At 38.9% G+C, this 15,596-nt stretch overlaps 1 protein-coding gene across 1 annotated transcript in view; it reads right to left on the reverse strand.

Annotated features, from left to right (window-relative positions):
• Window positions 1-15,596, reverse strand: part of BANK1 (B cell scaffold protein with ankyrin repeats 1) — a 136,403-nt gene that overhangs the window by 23,057 nt on the left and 97,750 nt on the right.

Below are 15,596 nucleotides of genomic sequence, written 5' to 3' on the forward strand. Positions count from 1 at the left end.
ACAATAAAGCCCTCAATAATTGTTCAGGAATTTTGAAATACAAAATGTCTGGTCTGGGAGTTTGAATACACCAGCCCCAAAGCAGGCAGCGAAACACCATGTATCATCCAGTCTGCAAGATTAATTACAAGCAGATTAGCGGACAGCAAAGTCAAGAGTAAGAACTGAGACCCTTCTGCATGCACAGAAACTGACTCCTATGAGCTCATGCCACACTCGACATTTGTTCCTAGTATCCTGCTGCCTCCTGGCACACAGCATCACTGACGGAGGGACAGAGTTCACATTGTGTGAAAGGGGAAAACATTTAGAGAAATGGTGGGGTTTTTTTGGGGAACCGAGAATGCCTACTTCCCTGCTGCTCCTGTACACAGCCACCTCATGAATACTAGTCTTCAAGACAGCGCAGCCATCAGACATCTCCCTGACCTGCTTTGCTGCTCTAAGAAGGTGCCTGGATTTCTACGTATCTATACGTGCCTCCATCAATAAAGTATTAATTTCTGTCTTCTATGCCCATACAATGTGCACATCAGAGAATCTTGTTTTGCTTGTACTTCCACATCATTTACCTGGTTCCTCTGTATCTCACAGAAATAGATACCTCTTAACAGCCTTGAAGTTAGAGCTTTTCAGAATATTTATTTTCAAAAGATTTAGGCCTGCATGTGCTAAATGCAACTGCACAGCTGGGGGAAAAAAGGGTTTCATAAAAAGTTATGTAGTTCTCGGAACAGAAGATGTGTGCTGAAGAAATCAAGCAAGCAGAGCTCTAGATGCATTAAAGCTGTCCCGCTATTACAGTGGAGTACCACAGCAGAGAAATTGTTTCAAGGTGCTAATTTTTATCTTCGCAAACACAAAGTATGCATGAACAGACAGTAGGTAGAATGAGGTCAAAAGGGTAAATGGAGGAAACAACTGGCACTTTCTGATTTTATTCATTGGCAAAGATATTTCCCAGCTGAAGGAAACCTGGTGGCTCACAGGAAAACAACAGAATAGATATGATTAATACGCATCTTTGAAACTTCAGTGTTTCAGAAGATTGAAGATCAGCCTGCCTTGCTAGCTTATAGTAGCTCCACAGATAATGCTGAATCGCCTAAGATTTCCTAGAATTCAGGATGCAATTCAGAAGTTTAGCCACTGACTACACTTCCTAAACATCTCTTGGACCTTGGAGACACAGAAAAGCTGAACAGATGGAAATAGTCTTTAACTAAATATGTACAGACTAGAAAAAAAGATTCTGTATATGCTGTTACTGAGATGGCAAAACTTGCCATGATGCCCTGAACTGATGCCCATTACTTTTAGGTTTAGAGTGTCTGAGCTGGGTCACATAATTTTAATGTAATAGCATAGCTAGCATGATGTTTCTACAGCAGAATTTAGGCTGTAGTGTACAACATACACGCAGACCTGAACTTTAAAGTCTTCTGAGTGTGTCTGGCTGAATATGGTTCTTTGATGTACTCAGAGATTTCTTACAGATGTCAAGCCAGTTTCCAAAGGAAGAACTAACTTTATTAGAAACCACTCATACATAAAAAGGTATAAAAAAGCTGCTATTGTCAGCACAGTACTGCTCACAACAGACTATGGAAAAGGGTTCTGAATGTTTGAAAGTCTAGTTTGTGAGTTAGCAATAAAATTTCCTTACCTCAAAATGTAACAGGAACGTTGGAATGAATTGAAAGTCCCCTGAAAGTCTGATGACATTTCAAGTCCCAAGATTAAATGCCACCTCCCAACATCAAAAGGTAGATACTTAATTTTCTTTCAGAAACTTTAACTGTCTTTCAAAAAGGCTGAGTTTTTGAATAGCTTCAAAGCTGTCCCTCTTAAACAAAGCCTGAACCAATTTACCTCACTTATTCACTCAGGAATGACATTAGCAAAATTATTACAAACATCCTGTTAGCATTTTTTGCAACGCCCTTCTGAAAAGCCATCCTTCTTAAGGCATGTTTTCTAAAGATTTCCTCCTTCTTATACAAAGGATTTTCTTACCCATCAAAAATATTTCTCTCCAGTGAATCCTTTATGAACAGGCAACTCTCCCCCCATGGTAAGGGCCCATAAAATTGAAATTTGGTGCTTTGTACCTTCTGGTACAGCAAAGAGTGAAATGTGAAAGAATTCAGAGGAATCTAACCCAACAGTGATATTGTATCTAGTTATAGCAAAAGTGAGGAGCAGCTGGACATCAGCACTTCATTAAAAACAGTAACTCACAGGTAAGTATATCAATTGCAGCTCACATAAGTCTTTATATATAAAATATAAATGGATATGCATATACATCCATACCTTATGTTCACAGAAACAAAGTAACACAGAAGTCCTTAAGGGAGATTCCTCAACAGCTTTCAAACTGGGACAATGCTTAGGGCAATAATTCACTAATTCGTGCAATTCTTATGTGATTGATTCCACTGTTTTCCAGTTGTCTCCGTATTAGTTGTCATATTCTTCCAGGAGATTGGCCCCTAATAAGCTGAAATTCAATTGTGCGTATATATGTATATCTCTCTATCTTTTTTACACTGAATAATTACCTCCCTTGTGACTCTAAATTCAGACTCACATCTCCATTTCATCTTATTGAGCTGGTATTTCTTAAAATAAATAAATAAATAAATAAATAAATAAATAAATAAATAAATGTATGTAACAGAGACTTCTATGCCTGTGTTGCAATTTGGGAATTCATTCTTTCTCCTACCTCCTCAGCTCTTCTGGATTGCTGCAATAGAAAAACTGCTGGAGAAAATTCTTACCATTGCTTGTAAAATTCTCTCTGATCCTTTTGACAAGACATTCTCTTTAGTTAGCGCTGAATTGAAAAAAGAATTTTTATTCCTATGGAAGTTAGTCCCTGATGTGATATAGGGTAGTTTACAGAAGTGCACTGAAATATTTACATTATTGTATGGACTAACAAGGAGCTGATTGTTTAGGCTTAAATATCAAGCATTAAAATGTTGACATGGATTTGACAGTTCTGCTTCTCTGTCTTGACAAACCTGTCATCCCTTTTGTGGATTATCCTCTAGTTTCTTGCAGACTTTGCCTTCACAAGTCACACCTCTGTGCTGTCCAGTGTTCAGCGCCATTGTACTGGTAACTCTCATGTTGTCTTGGCAAACTCCCTTAATCTGAACAAGGCACATTACTGCAGAGCCACTTGCAATGCTAAATGACACGCATACATAATATTCTGTGGAGCTCTTCAGTGAATGCTAAATACTGGAACTTAACACTATTTTCTTCCCTACGTGTAGGTCAGACTCTGCCAGGTGTACCAAGGTATACTTTGCAGCATTCTCCCTAGATACCTTCTGCTACAGGATGAAATTATGTTTTTGCATCTTGTGTATAAGATGCCTGAAGAATATCATGTGTTCCTTCCTTGAGACAAGATTTTCTTTCCCAAAAGTCAGTGCATTACTGGCTGAGCTAGGTGATACCCTTCTTTTTGGTACAAATTATTTTTCCTGTAGCCAGCATACCAAGCAGGATAGCACAAACAAAGCAGCTCCCTGCAGCCCACACCTAAATTTTAACTCTAATCTTAATTCCGATTCAATTTTCACACATCAGTCAGTTCACCTGTCTACCAGTTCTCTTCATTAAGCCTTTTTCTGGGAGAAGCAAGACTTTGAAGGCCAGATTAAACTAAAGGTACTGCCTTTAATTTGTTTAGGACAAAGACTATTTGTTTTTCTGAACTCCAGGATTTTTCCAGCTGCTAGTTGGAAACCATTCACGCTTGCTATCAGACATCTCAGAAGATTATCCCACCACACTAAGGCCCATTCTTTCAGAGCTGAGATGAATCTGGTTGCATGATTCATTTTATAACATGTCACCACAACATTTCTTCTTATTACACTGCCAACATTCAAGAGAAGCTTTGCTCATTCATCTGTCTCCCACTACTCTGTGGCTCAAGATTTCAGATCTTGATCAGAGGACAACCTTGGTACGACTGTCCTACAGACACAGCTTTTGGCGTCTTCTTCTGACTATTAAGCAACAAGATAATCCTTGGACTCTGAGAAACAAGTTGCCAAATGCTGGTTAAAGCTGTCACAGTCTAGAAAGGCTGCAAGGGCACATAAAGCCAAGATGCAAGTACAGTAGTGCTTTTAAAATTACCTACGCAGGTACATGAATGTCTTTGCCTTTGGGGTCAGTGCATCCTAAAGAAACAATCACTATTTTCTCTAAATATAATTATAAAAGAAAACCAAGTGGATGTGCACTCATTTGCACTTATATGTTCAGTGCCTTTTCTTCCTTTTTTCTCTTCAGTGCAGACCTCAATACTGCATACAGTCTTTTCTTAAAAGTAAAATCAACAGCTTTGAAAACCTGGAAGTAGGTGTGAACTGTGAACACTTCCAAACTTCATGTAACTATATGAGAGTTAAAACACTACATAAATCACTACACTGGATTGTGGAGTTGGAAGGAATTTGAAAAGTCTATTAGCTAAATTGTTAATAGGGTGTGGAACAGTACAGGAACCAGGATGACTGTAATAAACAAACCTTTTCATTTTGACAGTGGACTGCTGAAAAACAGCCTTATAAAAACATTTCTTATCAGTTCTGAGTTTTCTTGTTAGCTGCATTTCATTTTGTATCTCAGTCTTCCTCATAATGTCCTTACGTGCTTATGCTACACTTCTGTCTTTGACCTTGGTAACCTGATACAATTTTTACTTCCTCTGGACTTCATTTTTCTGTTTGGGGCTGCTCTCTTTCAATCTTTCCTCCACAGTGAGGTAAGTTTGCACTTTTGTTTACAAAGAAAAAAAATCCCCTAACTACTTCCTTCGTCTTAAACATCAAAACCTTACCAATGCATTTAAAAACTTGTTGGGTAATGTCTCCTCTACTATATTCCTTCCCAGGCAGATGCTGATTATCTAGACCTCAGAGCAAGCCTATGTATGGATGACAGACAAACACAGCACTTTATCCTGTTTCCCCTTGACTATTTCCTGAACATGCCATGCTCTTTCATATAAATCACATAAATTATTCTATCTGTTAATTAACCAAATGTTAAGGTTGGTCACATAAAAGAGCTGTATCCTTATCTTGATTTCTATCTTTTTTTTTTTGTTTTTATACAAGTACCTAAGTTTTTTAAGCACTGGCCTTGTTTTCCTTATTATTTCTTTAGGCTAAGAATCCCCTACAAATTAAATTGCACAGAAACTTTTGCCTTCCCAGTTTGCAGACATTACAAATCACTATCTGGCAGCATTTAAGATTCTAGAAAAGGGAGACAGCATAAGCAACCTAAGCCTCAACTTGAGAACTAGCCCATATGCAATCTACTCCAATAGAGGGATGTTTTTTCATTTATTCAATTCAAAGCAATGGCATGAACACCAAAAGAAGATATACTGGCTTCCTTCAAAAAAAGTATGCTGGATTCTTCCAAAAAAGGTCAACTTGTTAAAAAAAACCAAAACCAAAGCCCACAGCCTCCCTCTCCCTCAGTTTCTACACCCTCTTTACTGCAAAGTGTAAAGACTCTTCCAGGTAATTTACAAAGAAAACTACAAGCCTGTTTTACCTAAGTGACAAAATTTGTTAGTACTTTCATGACCTTTTCAATATGATTTCCTTACCTAAATGAAACCTCACTGACCTCGTAAACTGCACAACTGAAAATCATGATCACCTCTGACAGAAAAACCCAAACAACTCAGTTGGTCTTCCCACAAAATCTACTTTCATGTGTGCTGTAAAGATGAAGAAACAGGTTAAATATAATTCAAAATACTGCCACGCTTCACAGTCAATGCCCTGTGGTGGCATTTGTGGTCTCAGCAGCAGAAAAATATTTTCTCAAATAATTCCATCAGTTCATGTTTCATTGCTGAATCATCTTTTGGTTTTGAGCCTCACATGTTCATTTGGAAACTCATCACTCTTCCTTACCTAGCATTAAAGCATCAAAGCACCAACATAATATATTTCATACCCATACACTGCTTCCAGGTGCTTTCTATACAGCCAGCCTCATCTGTATTTTAATGTTAGCTGGTTTTGGATGGGTGACACCTCCACATTTCATTTAGAAAGGATTTAAGATTTGGAATCTAGTCCTGCTTTTGCAGAATTTAAGTCCTACCACAATAAAGATTTTAAGGCTAACTTCATGGAGTACTTCAGAATAGTTTCTGATGGAAAAACATAACCACCTTGGTGATAATGAAGAAAACCTTGCCTCCCAGTAAGAACCGAGAGTGTGGAAAGCCCTTCCCAAAATAAAGGGGTGTCCTTCTGGCCTTCCTGTAAGAGCTAGCGTACTCTGTGCCATCTGCTCTGAGAAGACAGTAACAACAGTAAACCACTACTTTCCTCTGTTATTAGGTATCAAGTGGCACACTTGGCAGGTTGTTCATTTCCATGGGAGGTGACCTGTGCTGGCAAAACCAAAAGCTCTGTCCTCCAGCCCAAACAGGGTACTGGGTGCCTCCCAGGGAAAGGAGCCCCCTCCTTACTCTGACAACTTCATTAACCAGAGGGTTTCAGTGCATTTCTGGCTGACATACAAACCTCACCAGGCAGGGATTACAGAGGTGGGAAACTTGCATCACACAGCCATAGGTATAGTGTCATCTCACAGGGAGTGAAATTAAGAACAGAGAAAAACAGGATGGAAATAGGGTAGAATAATTTCAGAACATCAAGACAGAAGAAATTGTTTTCCTTAGCTGGATTGTTTCCTCCATTTCCCTATCACAGGCATACCAAACTTGCTTTCTAAAGCATCTGGTCTTGCTTTCAGAGAAACTGAGTGAAACACAGTAGTTGGGTTTCTCTTCCAGCCTCAGGTGATTTGCTCACAGCACTCCTCATACCTACCAGCACTGCTGGCTTAGACACTATTTTCAGCAACTGAAGGAGAAGGGACCTCAAACATACTGCCATTTGGCATCCATCTTGGCAGTTACTGCTCCTTTTGTCTTGCCCTTGCTATAGTCTAGCCTCTACTGCATCCTTTGTCACTGGGCCTGCCAGAGCTTTCCAGAATACAAAGGTGAGAACTAGATCTACTCTAGGGAATATTTTCCATTTGGACTTTCCATACATCATTAAATGCAAGCAGACAATTTGGCAAACTCATTCAGTTCCACCGGCATCCCTAAGCTATCACCTTGTGAGCAGCCATGCTAGTTATAAAAATTTTTCTAACTCTCAAGTCTGCATTAATGTTACTAATATCCACATATTCTACAATGTAAAATATTCATCAAAGTATTGGAAGTGTTTAAGTATTTATTACTCATTTTTCCCAGGGCCCTGGTATGAGCACCTGGAGAAATGACAGAAGCCAGCTTCATAAATTTGATTGTATGCGTAAGGACAGATCCAACATTGCTGTTCATTAGCTTTATTAATGTTAAGCACTTTTACTACCCTATTACCTGGCTTGATATCCAATGCTTGCAAAAAAAACCCAACCAAAAACCAAACAAACAATAAAACCCAGTGAAACATTCAATACACTGTTATAATCAAGGATTACAGCAGGTGGGAACAAAGGAGGTGGAGGAAGCTTTGCTGCACATATTCTAGCATGAAATGCTGAAACAGAGAGCAGTTTTAAAGCTGTGTGGGCTGAGTAGCCTAGGGGCTGGATCCAGCCCTTGAAATACTTGAACTTGGCCTCCTGAGCCAAGCAAGACTTATCTTAGAGAAAGCCAAAGAACAGGATATATTATCTTGCCAGCCAAAACTGCTGCTTTCTGCTTGCTCCCCAGCTGTCAGAGCAAGCTGTGTGATGCACTCTGCCTTCTCAAAGAACATGGCTGAGCTATTCCCATTGAACTCCATGCTGCTACACAAGATGGGCCCTCAGCTTTCTTCCACTCTGCTTCACGATGGACGGGGGGAGCTCATGTGCCGCAGTGCCTCAGCTCTACACATCTTCGACTTACACACATCTCAGGATCTGTCCAGGAGCTGCACGTGCAGCATTGCTGAACCAAAAAAGATCAGCATTGTCAATGCCCAGAAATGAGTTAGAGGACTCCTCTCTACTTTTTATTATTTTTCTTTTTCAGGAAAAGTAAAGGGCATAAAAAGTTCCTGGGATTTTTCTCACTGATGCTGTTCAGTGCTGTGTTTTCCATTATTTCCTTTCATTTTTCCATGCCTTATTGAGGTCTTGTGATATTGATACAAGATGACCGCACCCACAGTGTCATCAACATCTCTTAGCTAGCTGAGGAAGAAGTACAGATTTCTCTTTAGGGGTCACAGGTGTGTATAATTGTTTTCTTTGTTGGCATGGGTTTTGGCTTAACCAGCTAGTTTCTGCTTTGTTCATATTAGTTCAAATCAAGAGCATTTCATGATCTAATGGATGAGCATACTCATGTTTTGATTAAACTAATCCTAACAAGTTAGAACAAAACAAGCACATACTAGATTAGGTAGAAAACCAAGCAGGGACACAGAATGACAGCAAAAATAATATTGTGACATTCACAATAATTTGTAAAATTCCTTCTGCATATAGCTTGCCAGAAGTCCCAACAGCTACCATATTTTCTGTGATACTAAAAGACAATAAAGTGTTAGAATTCTCATGTCAGTGTGCTGAAAGTATATAAATGCACATAACTACCAAAGATAGATGATTGCATAGAATAAAAGAAATGAGACATGAACCACTCCACTGCCAAAATCTAATGATTTTGGGATCAGTCTGGAATAAACGTATGACTGACACAAATGATTTGCAGTATATTAAGAACTAAACAAATTAAAACTTCAATAAATACCCAACTTTGAACTCAGATATTTTGATAAGAGCAAAAAGAATTGCTTCATTTGAAATAATCTATTGTAATTTGAAGTAATTTCCTTCTGGGCTCTCTTACTAAACCATTTCATTTGCATATCTGTCTTTAACTTCATTACGAGCAGATTTACTTCGCTGTGCATCAGCCAGCTTTCATTCCTCAACTGATCTCTATTTGCATCATTATTCTATGTAACTTCACACTTACTTTGTATGCCTGTCTATCAAATCATAGTAAATTTTCTGCAACTTTTTTTAAACTCCTACTTTTAACTGAATTTTGGGAAAAAAAACCCACTCCCTCCCTTCGTACAAATTCACCCACACTAAGAAACAAACAATAAACAAAATACAAACTAAGTAAGAGCTTGGTGTCTTGATAACCATATTTCTCTTTGTGTTTTAAATGCCCATTTATTATTACACAGCCTTCATCACTACAGATTTGAAAGAAAAACATTACTGCAGGAGAAAGAAAAAGGGACTTGTAATCACGGAAATTAACTTACTGGTATATACAAAAATATTTGGTTTTTAAATCAAATCACTGCAGTCCCCATCTGAAGAACTTGTGCTCACTTTCTCTCTTCAAAGTATTTGTGTTTTTCTCTAATTTAACTACTGAGTATCAAGGGGTTTATTTCTTTCTGAGCATTCGAAAATAAGATTCCTCCTCAGATTCATTTTAGCTCACTTCTCCTTTAATGACAATTCTTGTTAATTCACTTTTCACACACCCACATGACTTTTTGAAAGACTCAAATCTTGTAGAGTACTGATTCTGCTGAACAAAATATCCACTGCTGTTTGACAGGCTGTGTAATCACTGCAAACTCCACAAAAGCACTCCCATCTTGCCAACGGGTTAATTTTTCAGTCTAGCAGGAGAAGAATTTTTCTTTTCTTAATTATTTCTGGGCAAAATGATAACCATTCTCCAGAGAGCTTCCCTTTCTCTTGATGACAATTGCACTGTGTGAACTTTCAGTGTAGTTATTAAACTACTGCTCCCTTAGCAGACCAGCCAGTAGCAGAGAGAGGAGGTGGAAGATCATTAAGTAATATCCAGTGTTTGTGTATGCTGTGAGATGAAGAAATCTTTCCATGTGGATTCCTTGAGGGAATCTGAACAGGATTTATAAATATAGATGTACTGGGTCTGGCTGGAATGCAGTTAATTTCTTCATAGCAGCCCCTATGGTGCTATATTGTAGACTTGTCGCTAAAACAGTGTTGATAACACATCTGTGTTTTGATTACTGCTGAAGAGTGCCTGTACAGCCTTAAGGCCCTCTCTTTTCCTCCTCTGCTCCTCTCCCAGTGAATAGCCTGAGGTGGGCAAGATGTTGGGAAGGGACACAAACCCAATTCCATGTCATGTAACATCACGCTCAGCAATAAAAAATGGATGGAGGAGGGTGAGCTTTTTGGCTTCCAAGGTGCCTGTTTGGAGACTGACTGGCAGTAAGTCTGCCTGTGGGATGTTCTCATTTGTTTCACTTGTTTCCACCTTCCCCCTCCCTCGGCACCATTTCCTTCACAAATTGTATTTACCTTCACCCACAAGTTTTCTTGCTTTTGCTCTTTCTATTCTCTCTCATCCCACCGGTGGCAAGGCAGAGTGAGCTAGTGAGCAGATGTATGGGTGCTGGCTATGGTCATCTCATCACATTAGACGGGTATACCCCTGTAAAAAGGGATATGTGCAGCAGAGCATTAATTTCTTTTTTTTTTTTTTCCTAATTTTTCAGGCTATGCCAGCTTCAGCATCAGCCACTATACAGTGAATACCTTCTCCCATCAGTTCATGACAGCTCTCAAGAAACTGCTGTCCAGCTCATACTGCTCTAGCATAACTCCACCTAGATCCGCAGCACCTCCAAAACTCATCCTGTAATGGAACAGAAGTGCTACACCTACTGTAGAGCTTCTTCGGGTTAAGAGAAAGAGAGCATTTGCAGAGTCCGACAGACAGGAAATAAGAGAATTTTAGGTCCCATACTGATATATTTCTGCTTTTGTTTCTCCTAGATGGCAAGTATTAAAACTTTTATTTCAATCCAAAGCAAGAAAAAGCTCATTAGCTCTGAAGCGCAAATTGATTCTTTTAGACAGCAATAATATGAATGGGTAAGAATTTTGGCTTTGTAAAACATAATTATGGCTTAGATGACCATAATATTACTTAGGGTGCGAAATGTTTCAAACACTGCAGGAGCACAGCAGCTAAGTAACAGGTAGATTGAGATGCACCTAAGAGGGTAACCAGCTAGTGGAAGAGCAACACTTGTGGAAAAATTAAGATAGGCACAATTGAATAGCTTAGGCTTGAAAAAGAAGAGAAAGTACCTGTCATTTAGCAAGGCTCTGGCCCACTTAAATAATCAATGAGTCTTCCTGAAAGGAAAAGGAAGAGAATGAAGAAGACATCTGAGTAAATCCATCAGGCTTGCCTACCGTGTAATGAGGACAAACATGGTCTGAGGACCATGAGGACAACCGTGGTCTGAGGCTGAAGAAAACAACATTCAGTCTTTCAGAATGGGGTGTTTCAAAGCCCCGTGCTCCAGATTACTTAAAAGTATGTCACAGGCTGGAGTCAAATATAGTTGAATATATGCTACTAGCAGAGCATTTATGATTTAGCAGTGGGCTCTAGCTCTCCAGCATCAATAAATTATTCCTCATTTCCTTCTCTGTATGTATACACTGCACAGTGCTACTCTGACATGTTAAGCAGGTGTTGTATTTAGTACCAGAAATAAATTTTAGATGCTGGTAGTCACAGTATTGTTTGTCACTTGCACTGATCAAGTAACAGCAGTTTCTAAGCTCTCTAGTGAACTCAGAGATCCAGCTCTTGCCCCCAATCCTGCTGCATGCCCAGAAATCTTTCTTCCTTCACAGAAACCAGAGGGAGTTCCGCTCTATCTAGCCAACATCTTTATTTTTTTCTTTATATTGAATTAAAGGGGAGTTGGATAAAGTGCCTTAATCTGTGAAATGCCATGGTATTTCTAGAATACGCACTTAAAATTTCCACATGCATGTGCTATCAATAGTCAGAGTTTTCAGATAAAGCCCTTTATATTCAGGTTCTTAAAATAATCTTTACATTCATAAACAATAGCAAAGATAAAGAATGACAACAGCAGTTGGAATAGCAATTATTATCTGTACTGCACTCAACTGTGTCAATTAAAAAGCTACTGTTCTCAGGCTGTGCATATACATGCCAGCAAAAATAATCTACTGAAGCATTTCTTCTGTGGGGAAAACACTGGTATAGCATGTGGTAAAATTAGGCACTTCATGAGTAACAAAAGCAGGAAACACAGGCCAAACATGATTTTCCCTTTGAAACATGTATCATATAAATTCACACAAATAATTAGCTTCTGTACAACTTTGTTTTCAAAGGACAACCAAAGTTCTCCTCTTATTTTGCTTAACTCTGAAAAGATTACTGCACACACAGAACAGAAAAAATCCAGTCTAATTTGATTCCATTTTGCATACAATATGCAAACTTTCTGAAGCTCATCTTCATGGCTTCTACAAGCCCTCTGAAAACCCAGACCCATAAACAGAGGAGGGAATGTGGTAACAGAGAAAAATAATACCAAGCTACTTTAGAAAGCAAGGTATCTGCAACTCAGCAAAACAAAGCGCTTTTCAATGATCTGTTATCTAGCATAATGTTGTGTTGAATATTTCTATGGGGAGAAACTTCTAATGTTGGAGCAAAAAAATCATTCAGCACGGAATGTGAGTTCACAGGAGATGCTACTGAAAGAAATAAAGGTTTATTTGTCCTAATTATGTAAGGTATTCCTCTCGGACCTGCTCCCATAACTTAAGGAAAATATCCAATCTCTTAGCTTTGTTTGTTCTATGAGCAGAAACAAATCAACAGCGAGCAGTCACCTGTGCTTTGATAGTTTTTCTGAAAGTGTATCTATGTGTTTTGTACCATATATACTTTGACTTTCGGTGACCTATTGTGAAACTTGCTGTGGTATGTGGTCTCTGCCTCTAGATGAGAGCACCCTTCCTGATCTATGGTTTTCCATCTTTACCACAGTCTGCCACCACCTGTAACTGCTTTCCATATAAACCCAGTAAGCATCTAAATATGTTACCTGCTGCAGTGTATCTCCTCAGAATTTCGTATGAACCAAAAAGGGTTGAACAGAATAATGCCCTGAATTGCACTACAGACCACAAAATCTGTCACAGCTGAGGAAAGGTTAAACGAATACCAGTGTTTTGCAAAAATCGAAAAGAAATACACTCCCTGAATGATTACTGAAACACAATTAAGTAGCTGCTTGCAGGAAGCAACCAGGTACCTGCTAAACGTCATAAAAATTACTTATGATCACAAGATGTGTTGCGAGGCCTACTTCTGCTTCAGAATGGAAGGAGACACAAAGACAAATTATAACTGTATAAGACACTGATTTATGTAGTTTTCTTAAAAAAAAAAAAAAGTTTGTAATATTTTTTCTTCTCAATTTAATGGGGGAACCAATCAAATTTGGGTAATCAGCCTTCTTTTATGCTAATGATATCAGTATCAGAAAATGCTTAGTAAGCACAGCTCACTAAAAATGTGTTTGACAGCCATCTTAAAGGCAGCTGCTACTAATTAGAACTTGATATGAATATGGATCTCAAATGTTACCTTTTTCATGAGAACTTTAAGTTCTCAAGACCAGAAAGACGGAGAAAAGAACGAAATAAAAGTCAAGGTGGAAAGAGACTAAAAAGCAAGAGAGAAAAAGGAGAAAGCAACTTACATCTGGACACTCAGCGTGTGGCCTCCTACAGCACCATGTTCTTATTTAATACCGGTAGCATTAGTCTACTGCAATTACCTTTGCTGTCATTTACATTTTTCTAATTCACAGTCAGGATTCAGAAGCTTAGCAACTCAACTTCATATTTTAGAACAGTTAGCCAAGTTTGGCAGACATATCTGCTGCATTAGAGTAAAACAAGATGCTAATGAACCTGGGATGTATTACATTAATGGATTATTTTTTTCCTACTCTTATCTCTCTCTCAGACACCTTGTGGCCACTACTATAAATAATACAACACCATAGAAAAGCAATATAAGCAAGCAGAGATATTGGAGTTACTAAGCAAATAGATTCTAACTTTTCACTTTAGTTTTTTTAAGAGTTTTTATTCTTAACAGGACATCCACCATTTTTAAAGGAACTTAATAGAATAGAATAGAATAGTTAGGGTTGGAAAGGACCTCAAGATCATCTAGTTCCAACACCCCTGCCATGGACAGGGACACCTCACACTAAACCATCCCACACAAGGCTTCATCCAACCTGGCCTTGAACACTGCCAGGGATGGAGCACTCACAACCTCCCTGGGCAACCCATTCCAGTGTCTCACCACCCTAACAGGAAAGAATTTCTTCCTTATATCCAATCTAAACTTCCCCTGTTTAAGTTTTAACCCATTACCCCTTGTCCTGTCACTACAGTCCCTGACGAAGAGTCCCTCCCCAGCATCCCTATAGGCCCCATTCAGATACTGGAAGGCTGCTATGAGGTCTCCACGCAGCCTTCTCTTCTCCAGGCTAAACTTGTCCCTCTCCTCTCCCCAGCACCACACAGAAAGTAGCTATTGAGTTTAAAGACAGGTAACCTTGCAAGAGCTCAGGAGTTGAAGGGCCCCAGCAGCAGATGGGAAGAACAGTAGCTGCCATTTACGGAAGGAGTCCCATTTTATTCTTTCCCCTGGGGCCTCTGCCGGCTATGCTGCACACTGGATAGCACTCCTGGGGAAGATCTTCATGTGTAGTAAAATGTATGCCAGCCACAAAGGGACTATAATACTTTATATGAAACTCTAAAACCTATTTTTGTCTAAATATGTGCAGCAGTGCAAGAGGAATGTCTGAATCTAAAAGTCTATGAACTGAACCTATAAAAATAGGTCTATAGAGGAATAAAGAGTTCCAGACAAATGGACTACTGCTACCACCTATCACTTCAAAGTCACTTGTCACAGCTGACCTCCTATTAAAAGTGGTTATCCTGGCAGGTAGGAATAAAAAAGCAAGACAGAGATGGCATCATATAACATGTTGCCCATAGTACTCTGGCACTCTTTTTGAATGGACTGCTGAGTGCCCTGCTGAGTCTTCTTGCTTCTCTCTTACATTGTAAATTCTCTTTTGTGGAACTCTAATAACGCGTATAAACTCTGACATGCAATTCCTGTGAAGGGGCAATCTTTGATATTCACGTTTCACTGAACAAACTCATAGTACATGTAACTTTAAAGAGCAGCATACGATGCTGAGGATGCTTAGAAACTGGATTTATTATGGAGGGTAGAAACTCTTTATAAATAATACCTAATACTGAAGAGAGGTTATTTATTGTCACAGCAAGCAAATGTGGATCATTGAGAGATGTAATTTTGCTGGCTAAGGAGGAACGGGTGAACAGGAAACCTTACAGTTCAATGTACTTTTAAATTCAAAAGCTTTAGCAGACACCATAAAGAAGAGACAACACTACTGCAGGGGAATTACATATTAAAGAATATGAAAACCAACATAACCCAATTGTATTTCATGTTGGTATTTCCATTCCTGTCTAAAATGCATGGAAGGTTAATTTCCCCATGAGTGCTGGATGAACTGTTGCGTTGTTGGGTGCTGAGGAACCCAAGAATGAAAAGTAAATAAATACATAAACAAACAACATACCTAAGG

This window comes from Lathamus discolor, chromosome 1 (assembly GCF_037157495.1).
Source record: "Lathamus discolor isolate bLatDis1 chromosome 1, bLatDis1.hap1, whole genome shotgun sequence".
In the NCBI taxonomy this organism is placed as follows: Eukaryota; Metazoa; Chordata; class Aves; order Psittaciformes; family Psittacidae; genus Lathamus; species Lathamus discolor.